The following is a 14,163-nucleotide window of genomic DNA, read 5'->3' as shown; positions in this document are numbered from 1 at the left end:
CAGCAGCTGCAAGCAGCAGCAGCAGCCAGCAGCAGCAACAGCAAGCAGCAGCAAGGAGCAGCAGCAGCAAGCAGCAGCAGCAAGCAGCGGCAGCAGCAAGCATCAGCAGCAAGCAACAGCGGCAGCAAGCAGCAGCAAGCAGTAGCAGCAGCAACAAGCAGGTGCAGCAGCAGCGGCAAGCAGCAGCCGCAGCAAGAATCAGCAGCAAGCAGCAGCAGCAGCAGCAGCAGCAGCAAGCAGCAGAAAGCAGCAGCAGCAGCAAGCAGCAGCAGGAGCAGCAAGCAGCAGCAGGAGCAGCAAGCAGCAAGCAGCAGCAGCAGCAAGCAGCAGCAGCAGCAGCAGCAAGGAGCAGCAGCAGCGGGCAGCTGCAGCAAGCAGGACCAGCAGCAAGCAGCATCAGCAACAGCACCAAGCAGCAGCAGGAAAGGCAAGCAGCAGCAGGAGCAGCAAGCAGCAGCAGCAGTAGCAGCAAGCAGCAACAGCAGCAGCAGCAGCCGGCAGTAGCAGCAGCGGGAGCAGCAGCAACAGCAAGCAACAAGCAGCTGCAACAGCACCAAGCAGCAGCAGCAGCAGCAGCAAGCAGCAGCGGCAGCAAGCACCAGCAGCAGCAAGCAGCAGCAGCGGCAAGCAGCAGCAGCAAGGAGCGGCGGCAGCAAGCTGCAGCAGGAGCAGCAAGCAGCAGCCGCAGCAAGCAACAGCAGCAGCAGGAGCAGGAAGCAGCAGCAGGAGCAGCAAGCAGCAGCAGGAGCAGCAAGCAGCAGCAGCAAGCAGGAGCAGCAGCAAGCTGCTGCAAGCAGCAGCAAGCTGCAGCAAGCAGGCAGTTGGCGGCAAGTCCAGAGCCGGCCCTAAAACGATTTGTTCTGTTCCTGCAGGTGCGCAACTACGTCACAAGAGTTTCAAGTGGTTCATCGGACGTCGGATGCTCTTTTGCACGGATGGCTTCGACGGTGTGGCAGCTCTGCTGAAAAACGTGGAACTTTTCCAGTTCTTCTTGACTTCGGTTCGCGTCACAAGATGGTGCTCTGATCAACAAGCGCCGTCATCGTCCCCATAAAAACGCATCGCTTGCAAGCAGCAAGCGCAGTTGGCGGCAAGTCCAGAGCCGGCCCTAAAACGATTTGTTCTGTTCCTGCAGGTGAGCTGGTTTCACTGTAGCAACTTTTCTGTACATTCCATGCCGCCAACTGCAAAACTGTCATTTGCTTGATCTACCGCGTGTGTTCTCTTGTGCGCATGTGTGATGGAAGGAAAAGATTGTGCTCAATGTGGGGTTGATTTTGCCGGCGAAGACCGATGTATGGAATGCTCTAACTGTGCATCGTTGTATCACCTCGGTCAAGAGTGCTCAGGTGTGGCTGAAGGCACATTCTTGTCGATGGGCCCGAAAAAGAGGGAAAAGTGGCGGTGTAAAACATGTAGATCAGCGGATTCTTCCCAAGGCAGTTCTAGCCAGTTAACAGCTATTGCTGAAAAGCTGTCGTTGCTGGATTCTATTCGTGCGAAAGTTGAATCTCTTTCCCTGGTTCCGTCGAAAATAGACGAACTGTTGTGCCTCAAGTCCGAGATCGAAGTAGTGAAAACAAAAATGCAGGAAATACACGACTCGGTCGACTTTCTTTCAAATAAATATGATTCCTTGCTGAAAGGATCAGCAACACGAGAGAAACAGGTCACTGAATTGTCTTCTAGGGTGATGGTACTTGAGGATCAGGTCGCTTCTCAGGCAGCTGTCATTCAAGACCTTAGAGGGGAAATAAATGCCTCTGAACAGTATAGTAGGTCCTCAAACCTCGAAATTCATAACTTACCCCAACTTCCTAGTGAAAACTTGACTACTACTGTTGCTGAACTGGCCGCTCAACTGGGCATTGATTCATTCCTGTCAGGTCACGTAGTAGCTGTGCACCGGTTGCCCAGGAAGAGCAAAACAGCTCCAGTTTTAGTGCGCTTCCTTTCGGCGGGCATACGTGACAGCTGGCTGGCAAAGCGAAAGAAACTGAAATCTCTGGCGAAGGAAAATGAGCCCTCGGTTTTCTTTGTCGAAAACTTGACGAAATACAACAGAGAACTGTTCTGGGAGACAAAGACTAAGGCCAAAGAGGCCGATTTCAAGTTCGTATGGGTGAAACATGGCAAAATTTATGCCCGTAAGAAGGAGGGTGACCCAGTTGTGCGCATAATGAGCCCTTGTGACTTGTCTCGGCTAGTCTGACCTCTTATCCTCTGCTTTGTCTGTTGTAATCTTTTTCCTGATTCATGGCTTCGTGCGAACAATTTCGAGACTTTCCTTCTTTTTCTGTTCTTTTAAAACCAGGTGAAGGCACATTCACTGTTTTTCATGCAAACGTGCGTAGTATTCGCAAGCACTGGAATGAATTTTGTGTCCACGCTGGTGCAGTACGTGATATAGCTGATGTTTTTGTCTTAACTGAAATTAATATTGGGCAGGAACATACTGGTCTCTTTCAACTCCAAGGTTATCACAATCATTTTTTGACGCGCAAGGACGGCCGTGGCGGTGGAATTGCCATTTTCATCAAAAATTGTTGGATTTCAAGTCCTCTGAACATAATTTTCACAAGTGCTGAATCGCTAGCCCTTCGTATTCACACACGATCTTTTGCCATCACATTGCTCGCTATTTATAGGCCGCCAAATCAAAGTGTTAGAAAGTTTGTGGACGAATTGCATCTAATTGCTTTTCCATCTGGTCACGTGTGTATGATAGGTGATGTTAACATTGACGTGCTGAAGAAAGAACGACACATTGTAGCTGATTACTTGAACACGCTTGCTGACGTTGGAATAGATTCTATTATCAACCTTCCCACACGTGTCGAAATTTTGGGTACATCGCTTGTTTCTTCATGCATAGATCACGTCAACGTTCGCACTGAGAACGACCAGGTACTTCCGTTTATTATTGAGCAAAAGCTATCCGATCACTTCTATGTTGGGTGTAGCTTTCTATCGTCTCAGCATGCTGCGGCTAACAACCCAGTATCACAGATAGAGGTTATTGATAAAAGGAAGCTGGACTCGTTGTTGCAAGGCTACGACTGGAAATCTTTCCTAGCAGAAGTTCCTGCCAGTCACCTGTATAAATCTTTTATTGCCGTTTATACGCAGGCAGTGCACTCTTGCAAAAACGTAGTCGTCTTAAAGCAACGAAAGCCGAAATGCCCGTGGATAAATGGAAATGCTCTAACCGCGTTAGCTGAAAAAGAACTAGCCTGGGCGCGTTGTCGGCGCTCACCTAATAATCAGTATCTTCGTGAAGCTTATAAGATGGCTCGCAATAAAGTCACTGCTGTGCTTAGAGGTGCCAGGCGACAGCACTTCCAAGGTAAATTTTCTGAATTTAGAAAAAACCCGTCCAAGACTTGGTCCGTGGTTAACGAATTAAGGGGTCGTCCCCGGAGAGGCCCATACCAAACTATTGCGAAGAATTTCGGTCCACCATCTATAACGTTAGCAGACCAATTTAATTCCTTTTTCTCGTCTACTGCAGCAAGCTTGTCCGGTAATACGGCTAGTTATTGTATGCCGCAATCGGTAGTTGACTCTGCATTTCTACCTGAGTGTACCGAGGATGATATTCGCTACATCTTATTTAACTTAAAACAGCACAAGTCGGTTGGATTAGATGGTGTATCTGTGGACGTCCTTCGCAGAAATTTTGAGGCCCTAAAGAATGTTCTTTTAGCAATTATAAATAACATTATAACCACGAAAGAAATACCGCCTGGCCTCAAGGAAGCGCTTGTAGTTCCTCTCTTCAAAAGCGGACAGGTCAATGTTGTCACAAACTACAGGCCAATTTCGATACTTTCGTGCATTGCTCTTATACTTGAAAAGCATATTTTTCACGTAATGCAGAGCTTCATTGACGCGCACAACATAATGTCGCCTAATCAGTACGGATTTACTTGTGGGCGTGGTACTAGATTAGCATTAGATGAATTAACCGATTTCCTTAATGGTACTCTTGAAATTAGTGCATTCGCTTGTGCATTATTTCTGGACGTATCAAAAGCTTTTGACTCCGTCAACCATGAAATTTTACTTTGTAAACTTCATAGCTATGGCTTTCGAGGGCCTTTTCTAACTTTCCTTAAGAATTATTTGCACGGTCGAATTCAAGTAGTAGTTCTCGGAAATATTAAAAGCAAACCTAGACAGTTGAGCGCTGGAGTTCCCCAAGGGGCGATTTGAGCTCCCCTTTTATTCAACTTGTACGTTAATGATCTCAGTCAAGCAATTTTTCGCTGTCGGGTGTTTCAATACGCAGATGACACGCTTTTAGTATCTCGTCACACTAATTACCATCAAGCCGTTGCGGAATTACAAACTGACACTACAAATGTTATCACTTGGTACCGTAAAAACTTAATTTCTATTAACCAGAATAAAACTAAATTAGTATGTTTTCACGATCCACTGAAATCTATTCCTGTCATCACTCCACTGTTTCTTCATTCTCCTCTGTGTAACAATTGCTCTTGCTCTCCTATTCCATACCTCTCAAGTGTCAATTATCTCGGTGTTCATTTCGATTCTAACATGTCCTGGAACACTCACTTGGCTAACGTTTGTGAAAGGCTGCGCAAAATAGCCTGCCTACTGCATTCTATTAAAGCACTATGCCCAATTTACGTAAGGAAAACAATAGCACATGCATTAGCGTACAGTGTGCTAAGATATGGAATCTGTTCTTTTTATTTCTGTTCAGTGTTTTGGCGCAATAAAGTTGATTCTTTACTAAAATCCATAATTCGGGCGGTGATGTATGGTGTGCACATTACTAACAATTCCAGTCTTTTTTCATGCTCGCACATGCCCTCGTTCAGGCTGTTATTCAAAGAAACGGTAATCCTTTTGTATATATGGAACAATGAGTTCTGCCTCCCGTATGTCCCCGCCAGAGCATTACGTACACGTGACCGCTTTACCTTACCAAGAGTAAGGACAAGATATGGCAAACGTGTCCGTGCCTTCTATGTACCTGATGTATTAAATGACCTGCCAGAAAAAGTTTTATCTTCCAGCACACGGAAAGAAGTTAAATCTTATATTTTTGATTTGTATGTGTAATTTGGTTTCTTTTCTTCCTTTCTTTCTTTCTTTCTTTCTTTCTTTAGTTTTATTTTTGAGTTTTGTACATAACTGATTTACTGTGCCGCTCCCTGGCTTGCTCCATTCTGCCGAGCGCTGCCCCACAAGCCCATTGTTGGCTTGGGCAGGCTCGTATTTGTATGTAATTTTCGAAATAAATAAATCATTTATATATATATATATAAGCAGCAGCAACAGCAAGCAGCTGCTGCAAGCAGCAGTAGCAAGCAGCAGCACCAAGCAGCAGCAGCAGCAGCAGCAGCTGCAAGCAGCAGCAGCAGGCTGCAGCAGCAACAGGAAGCAGCAGCAGGGAGCAGCAGCAGCAAGCAGCAGCAGCAAGCAGCGGCAGCAGCAAGCATCAGCAGCAAGCAGCAGTGCCAGCAAGCAGCAGCGGCAGCAAGCAGCAGCAGCAGCAAGCAGTAGCAGCAGCAGCAAGCAGGTGCAGCAGCAGCGGCAAGCAGCAGCCGCAGCAAGCATCAGCAGCAGCAGCAGCAAGCAGCAAGCTGGAGCAGGAGCAGCAAGCAGCAGCAGCAGCAAGCAGCAGAAAGCAGCAGCAGGAGCAGCAAGCAGCAGCAGGAGCAGCAAGCAGCAAGCAGCAGCAGCAGCAGCAGCGGGCAGCAGCAGCAAGCAGGACCAGCAGCAAGCAGCAGCAGCCAGCAGCAGCAACAGCACCAAGCAGCAGCAGCAAGCAGCAGCAGGAAAAGGAAGCAGCAGCAGGAGCAGCAAGCAGCAGCGGGCAGTAGCAGCAGCCGGCAGCAGCAGCAGCCGCAAGCAGGACCAGCAGCAAGCAGCAGCAGCAGCAGCAAGCAGCAGTAACAGCACCAAGCAGCAGCAGCAAGCAGCAGCGGCAGCAAGCAGCAGCGGCAGCAAGCACCAGCAGCAGCAAGCAGCAGCAGCGGCAAGCAGCAGCAGCAAGGAGCGGCGGCAGCAAGCAGCAGCAGCAGATAGCAGCAAGCAGCAGCAGCAGTAGCAGCAGCAGCAGCAAGCAGCAGCAACAGCAAGCAGCTGCAGCAAGCAGCATCAGCAGCAGCAGCAAGCATCAGCACTAGCAGCAGCAACAAGCAGCAGCAGCAACAGCAGCAATCAACAAGCAGCAGCAGGAAGCAGGACCAGCAGCAAGCAGCAGCAACAGCACCAAGCAGCAGCAGCATGCAGCAGCAGGAGTAGCAAGCAGCAGAGGCAGCAGCAGCAACAGCAGCAGCAGCAACAGCAGCAGCAGCAGCGGGCAGTAGCAGCAGCGGGCAGCAGCAGCAAGCAACAAGCAGCAGCAGCAAGCAGGACGAGCAGCAAGCAGCAGCAGCAAGCAGCAGCAACAGCACCAAGCAGCAGCAGCAGCAAGCAGTAGCAGCAGCAGCAAGCAGGTGCAGCAGCAGCGGCAAGCAGCAGCCGCAGCAAGCATCAGCAGCAGCAGCAAGCAGCAAGCTGGAGCAGGAGCAGCAAGCAGCAGAAAGCAGCAGCAGGAGCAGCAAGCAGCAGCAGGAGCAGCAAGCAGCAAGCAGCAGCAGCAGCAGCAGCAGTAGCAGCAGCGGGCAGCAGCAACAGCAGCAAGCAACAAGCAGCAGCAGCAAGCAGGACCAGCAGCAAGCAGCAGCAGCTGCAAGCAGCAGCAACAGCACCAAGCAGCAGCAGTAAGCAGCAGCAGGAAAAGCAAGCAGCAGCAGCAGCAGCAGCAGCGGGCAGCAGCAACAGCAGCAAGCAACAAGCAGCAGCAGCAAGCAGGACCAGCAGCAAGCAGCAGCAGCAGCAAGCAGCAGCAGGAAAAGCAAGCAGCAGCAGCAGCAGCAGTAGCAGCAGCAGCAGCAGCACCAAGCAGCAGCAGGAGCAGCAGCAGCAGTACCAGCAGCAGCAAGCAGCAGCAGCAGCAAGCAGCAAGCAGCAGCAGGAAGCAGGACCAGCAGCAAACAGCAGCAGCAGCAAGCAGCAGCAGCAAGCGGCAGCAGCAGCACCTAGCAGAGCAGCAGCAGCAAGCAGCAACAGGAACAGCAAGCAGCAGCAGTAGCAGCAGCAGGAGCAGCAAGCAGCAGCAGGACCAGCAAGCAGCAGCAGCAGCAGCTGCAGTAGCAGCAGCAGCAAGCAGCTGCAGCAGCAGCAGCGAGCAGCAGCGAGCAGCAGCGAGCAGCAGCAAGGAGCAGCAGCAGCACCAAGCAGCAGCAGGAAGCAGCAGCGGCAGCAAGCAGCAGCGGCACCAAGCACCAGCAGCAGCAAGCCGCAGCAGCGGCAAGCAGCAGCAGCAAAGAGCGGCGGCAGCAAGCAGCAGCAGCAGCAGCAGCAGCAGCAGCAAGCAGCAAGCAGCAAGCAGCAGGGGCAGCAGCAGCAAGCAGCAAGCTGCAGCAGGAGCAGCAAGCAGCAGCAGCAGCAAGCAACAGCAGCAGCAGCAGGAGCAGGAAGCAGCAGCAAGAGCAGCAAGCAGCAGCAGGAGCAGCAAGCAGCAGCAGCAAGCAACAAGCAGCAGCACCAAGCAGCAGCGGCAACAAGCACCAGCAGCAGCAAGCAGTAGCAGCGGTAAGCAACAGCAGCAAGGAGCGGCGGCAGCAAGCAGCAGCAGTAGCAAGCAGCAAGCAGCAGCAGCAACAGCAGCACAAGCAGCAGCAGCAGCAGCAAGCAGCAGCAAGCAGCAGCAGCACCAGGAGCAGCAAGCAGCAGCAGCAAGCAGCAAGCAGCAGCAGCAGCAAGCGGCAGCAGCAGCAAGCAGCAGCAGGAGCAGCATGCAGCAAGCAGGACCAGCAGCAAGGAGCAGCAGCAGCAAGCAGCTGCAGCAAGCAGCAGCAGCATCAGCAGCAGCCCCAAGCAGCAGCAGCACGCAGCAGCAGCAGCAGGAAGCAGCAGCAAGCAGCAGCAGCAAGGAGCAGCAGCAGTAGCAGCAGCAGCAGCAGGCAGCAGCAGGAGCAGCAAGCAGCAGCAGCAGCAAGCAACAAGCAGCAGCACCAAGCAGCAGCAGCACCAAGCAGCAGCAGTACCAAGCAGTAGCACAGCAGCAGCAAGCAGCAGCAGCAGCAAGCACCAGCAGGAGCAGCAAGCACAGCAGGAGCAGCTGCAGCAGCAGCAAGCACCAGCAGCAAGCAGCTGCTATATGTTTTGTGTGGAGAGGTTGCGGCGGGATCCTAGCATGGTGTGCGGGAACGCATCATGATCTTCGAGAAAGTCGGTCACGCGCGGAGAACTGCGTGTTCCATGACTTTTCCGACGCAAGACGTAAGCAAAATCGGTGTTAGATTGTCGAGCGTAACTTGCTTGCCAGGTTTAGGAATCATGATATCGCGGGCCCATTTCGACGCTTCGGGAAGTGAACCCCCTCGCCAGCATTCATTGACGTAGGCCGCGATGTTGAAGAGTGACTCGTCGTCTAGGCTGCGCAGAGTCCGGCTGGTAACCCGGTCCGGGCCGGGCGCTGTTCGAGTGTTTATTTCGAAACAGCACTATCCACATTTCCACTTCACTGAATTCTGCGTCCAGTTTCTCGTTTGCGACGCCATCGTATTCGGCATGCTGGATGCTTTCGGCCTTCTGAAAGTAACGGTCACCTATTGCGTCGAGGAAGTTATCGCCTTTAACATCTTTTACAACTCTACGAGTCGTGTGGCCTTGAGCGGCCCGAGTCTCCTCCGGAACTAATAGGTGTCTAAAAAGGCGCCAAACGCTCGCCCCGGTTATGTGCCTCTCGAGGCCATTGCACGTGTCTTCCCATTGTGCCCTGCATACTTGGATTGCGTGTTCTTCGATGCCTCTGTCTAATTGTGCTATGCGTTTGCGCAAAGCCTTATTATGTCTGGCATTTCCATCTCTTTGAGAGGGCCCGCTTTGCTTCGCACATGTGTAGGAGCCTATTGTCAATTATTTCAAGGTTCGCCTCTGGCCGAACGTCGCTCGTTGCTGCGCCTACGTCCCTTCTTAGCGTCTCGGTCCACTCGTCTATGTCCGTAATCTGCTCATCGCCTCACCCCGCTTCTTCTCGCTTCTTTCGGAACGTGTCGCCCTTCACGAGTATGAGCTTACGACCTTTGCTTTCAGAATTATTACCACGACCGCTCAGGCCTGTGCCTATCGTGATCTCGATCAGCGCGTGGTCGCTCCCCAAATCTTCCTGCGTATTTTCCCAGTGCGCTGTTGTTACATTTGAAACGAACGCAAGGTCTGGTAACGTATCGGCACTCACGCTGTACCCTCTGCGTGTAGAATCGGCGGGATTCGCAATCAGTTCAAGTCCTTGGTCTTGCGAGTCTTCCTAAAGGTGTTTGCCCTTGTGTGTTTCTCGGGGGTAGGATGAGGCTCCATGGGGCGCGGTAAGGTCACCCGCAACAAGTAGAGGCTCGCCGCCGGAAGCCGCGCGCGCTCCCTGCAGCAAATCCACGAATATGTGCTGCAGCGTGGGTTTACTGTACACATTAAGGACAAAAAGTCATCGGCCGCTTTTAGGAATTATTTCTACGAACACGTGAGGTATCTTTACGCCGGCAAGTTCTCGCTGCGCCACAGTGACGTTACGCCGAACGAACATGGCGGCGACCAGCGAAGGGCATGGCGGGGGAGACGGCCGTCGCGCCACCATCTCCCCCGGCCCCGCGCCACCCGCCACGCGGGCTGTAGCCCGTTTCCTTCTTTGCCTGTTCTCCGTTGCGGTCGAGGTATGGCTTTGTAGCCAGCTAGTTTATCCGGATGGCTTTTCTCCTGTAAAAGGATAACGCTCGGTTTCGTCTCGCGGCTGCGTATGAATTGCTGGAGATTACCCCGCTTCCTCCTGTAGCCCCGGCAGCTCCATCGCCAGAGTGTGTATTGTTGTTGTTTCCCAGTGTTAGTTTGGTTCGTTGCGTGTGTAGCCATGGTGATGCCTGTGTTTAATTTAACCCGTCGCCATCGAGGCGACTTGGTTGCTGCTGCAGTTGCGTCTCTACGTCTGTGAGTGTGTTTTGCTGCGGCTGATTGTGTTGTTGCATTCTAGAGTACGGCTTGCTCATCGTTCTGATTGGTCTGCACGTAGCTGGCGGCAGCCTCGCTTCTATGTCGTCTATGCGCGCCAAGTGCGCGGCGAACATTGGTGTTATTTGCTCAGAGAGCTTAGCGACCACGCTACTAAACATTTCGTTCATATGTGGCGTCTGTTTTGCAAAATGTTCATCGAGGCTCTTTTCGATGCTGTCTACTCGTTTCTCTAATTTCTCGGGATGGCCACATCGCTGGTTGGTGCCGGATCTTGCGGGATCTAGTGCGATCCTTTTCGCAATAACTGGACAATAATCGCGTTCATCACCCGTCTCTCCCGAGCTGCCCTCGTCGTCCATGTCCATCCTGGCTGGCTCAGGCCATGATGAAGTCGACGATCGAGGTGCCGAAAACGGCGGCAACGTCGTTTCACGTTGCTTAAGTTGCTGCGGTTGTGGAGCCTCGCCTTTAAATTTCAAATTTTCCTCTCCAAGGATCGAATTTTCGCATTTAAGCTCGCCAATTATTGAATCTAATGGTTCTAGGCGTTGTTGTAGGACTCGCCCTATCGCTCGCTGGAGCTCGTTCCCACCGTCGCCGCCGACGGCGGGCCCACCTGGGCGGCATGCCGGAGCGCCTCCGCCGCAGGGAGAAGCGGCGACAGCCGCCCAACTCACCTGTTGCCAAGTGCTCCTGTGACCTTGTTGTTGCTGCCACGGCTGCTGCTGCTGACTCTGTTGGTTGATGCGGCCCACAGCTGCGGTGCCCGGACCACCGCCACCACGCGTCATCGACGTGCTTCTCGGCCTCTGTGCTCGGTTGAGAGAGCGGAATACGGATCGGGATTCTCCCGCGCCGCCCTTGCCGCCGCGGCTAGTCGAGCGTCCTCTTCGGTTGCCGGAGACTGAATGACGGTCTATCTCAGGAAAATTGAGATAGTAGCCTGCGCTGCTATTACAGTTGCTGCTACTGTTGTAAGGACTGCCATACGCTGTGGCTGCTGCTTCCTCTTCCTGTCTTTTTCGCTCCAGTTGGCGACGCTTGACTATGTATGGGGTCTTGTATCTCGCCTTGCACCTGCGGTCTCCCGTGAAATGTCCCTTGCCGCACAGTCAACACTGGTGCTCGCATCTATGGTCAGGCGACGGATTGTTGCGTCCGCATCCACGGCAAATCTTGTCATTGGGATTGGGGCACACGTCGGCACGGTGTCCCAGCCTTCCGCACTCGTAACACACGTCAATCTGCTTCCTGTAAAGGGAGCATCTGACGAGCATAGGTCCGTAATACACGTATCTCGGTACGTGGAATCCGTCGAACAAAACGAATGTGTGGTCCGTGTTGCTCATGCGTTTCGCGTGCAGCACTCCGGGGTTGCGCTGCGTCACTGAATGAGCGATGACGCCTGCCGGGCTCTCGCTCGTGGAAATGTTCCTAATCAGGCCCTTGGAAGTGTTCTCCGGGGCGGCTTGATAGATGTTCGCCTCAAACTCTCGGTCTCCGATACAAAGCTTGCTAATGGCTCCGTAGCGTTTGGCTCTGTCTTCAGACGGCGTGCTGAGCACCAAGACGTTCTGTTTAACGTTGAGGCAGATGCTATCTTGCACAGCCGCTTCTCTGCCTACACCCGCCGCGTTACGTAGGCAGCAGTAAATGCGATCCGTCCCGTAATCCCGCACGCTGAAACCGCCTCGGGGGTGTACGATGATTTTGTAATCATCCGCCGTTAACTCGGGCATTCGGCTTGCCATGGCGATCTGCTGCACCTGACGGGCGTACTTCCTTTTTCACTGCGCTGTAGTGACTCCCGTAGTCGACAGACATGGTACCCTCCGTCGCTGCATATGCACATGCTGGTTATGCTCCGATTCGGTCGCACCATCGGCCTGTTTCTTCCTCTTGACATCGCACCACCCTGCTCCCTCGCCGAAATCTCCGGCCTAATCTCTGTTCCTTCTACCTGGACAACTTCCATTTAACGTCAGGAAAAGCCTGGCACTTTGCCGTCGGAGACTGAGAGCTCCAATCAGGTCAGGCGACACGGCAGCCGCGGCTGCCGGGCAATAGTGGCCCACGTGGCGATAGGCTTAGGTTGTCCCGCATGCGTGGCGGAACAAAAGGCGCTGCCTATCGGTCAGAAAATGGGCCCACCTAGCGAAACTTGGTGTCGGGGGATTCCTGACGAGTCCGCCGATCGCTGGTAAGAAGAATTACCGCGAGAAGCTCAATAATCCGCCAAGAACATAGGAAAATAGAGGAGCCGACACGAATAATGAATTAATGAAGAGCAAGAAAGGCATTCATTGCTAAGGAAAAAATACATGTGATATCTAATTATAACGACCATTTGAGTGGTCTGATCGCAAACAGCAAGGTGCGGAGCAGTACGAACGACATCGCTGAGCAGAATCACCTCCAGTTTCCACTGGCACGGCATTAATGCGGCCCAACACACGTCGTTCGCAGCGCCGCAACAGTATTTTACAGCGAAGCTGTATACCTCTACCGCCCAAGGAAATTTGCGTGTCATTCTTGTAAGCAAAACAAAGCTGAACCGCGGCGAAGGTGAAGCAGGCGTTATGCATTCCCGGCATTGCACTAACTTCGGTATCGGCCCACGTGGGCCGATACCGAAGTTAGTGCAATGCAGGGCCGACCGGCGGCGGAGGTGAAGTAGGCGTTAAGCACTCCCCATACGTGGGCCGATGCCAACGATAGTGCAATGCCGGGCCAACCCGTAGCGGACTTCAAGCAGGCGTTATGTACTCCCGATACGTAGGCCGATACCGAAGTTAGTGCAATGCAGGGCCGACCCGCAGCGGAGGTGAAGCAGGCGTTAAGCACTCCCCATACGTGGGCCGATACCGAAGTTAGTGCAATGCAGGGCCGACCGGCGGAGGAGGTGAAGCAGGCGTTAAGCACTCCCCATACGTGGGGCCATCCCGGAGATAGCACAGTGCCGGGCCGACCCGCGACGGTGAAGCAGGCGTTATGCAATACCAACACGTGGGCCGATCCCGAAGATAGTGCAATGCCGGACCCACCCGCAGCGGAGGTGAAGCAGGCGTTAAGCACTGCCGATGTCTTTGCTGTGAAAATACTGTAACGTAAAATTGTCTTGTTTCCGTTGACACTGTATTGTACTTTCCATGTCATTTTTTATTTATCCCTTTCCGTAGATGTCTGTGCAGCGATTCTTGAAATTAAACTTATGAAGAGGCGGAAACAAAATATTGGTTGAAAAATAAAGAAAAGTTGATTTACATGAACAGCATAACACAACAAACTTCACATATGGCCTCACCCTCTCAAGAGCCGCGACTTAGCTTTAAGTGCTTTGGCTTGTGGCGTTTCCCTGCTTTGTCGAGGTTTAGTCGTTTCACGTAGAAGTGAAGTCTTCTAACGACATAGAAATTGATTATGCTAGCAGAAGGAGTGGAAGCATGACTTGCACAACCAACTTGCTGTGCAATTCTGGCTTTGACAACCGTCAGTGTGTCTGAAATGCTGTCTGAGTGCACATGTTCGCGGAAAAAGCAGCCCATGAACAAGTCCTCAAGCTTCTTCATAAAGCTAAAAGCGACCAGTTGGATAGAGGAGCCATCCATTGTCCCAACAAAGTGCCAGCTCTTTTTGTCTGTTCTCTTTACTCGAAATGATCTGGTCTGCAGCGCACGTGGGAAGACACACACTGTGTAGCTGCAAGAAAGGTGCCGTGAATTAGATACCCATAGGTGTCACAATCAAGTTTGGCAAAATCAAATGAGCTGTCAGGGTAATCAAAATGTATATTAAAAATGCCTCATTCGGCGACCTGGCTTAGGCTATTGCTACTGAAATACTCTTGCTCAGAAGACACAACGTCGGCTCTAAGTTTCTTCGTCAAGAAATGTTCTTCATAATGTTCACGTCGCACTGCTCCAGCGCAAATGCAGATAGAATAAGCTGCTTTTAGCACTTCTTCGGCTTCCACCTTTGCTTTCGCCACACTTTCATTTAGCACGATGTCTCTCACAAGCACTTTGCAGGAGCCCTGAGTATGTGAATAAAAGAATTAACTGCTGGGCTAGTTGGTGATCTTGCATACTGAAAAGATTTTGCGCCACAAAACAACGCACACAACAAAGACGA

The sequence above is a fragment of the Dermacentor albipictus genome, chromosome 8 (genome assembly GCF_038994185.2).
Source record: "Dermacentor albipictus isolate Rhodes 1998 colony chromosome 8, USDA_Dalb.pri_finalv2, whole genome shotgun sequence".
In the NCBI taxonomy this organism is placed as follows: Eukaryota; Metazoa; Arthropoda; class Arachnida; order Ixodida; family Ixodidae; genus Dermacentor; species Dermacentor albipictus.
This window is presented reverse-complemented; position numbering follows the sequence as displayed.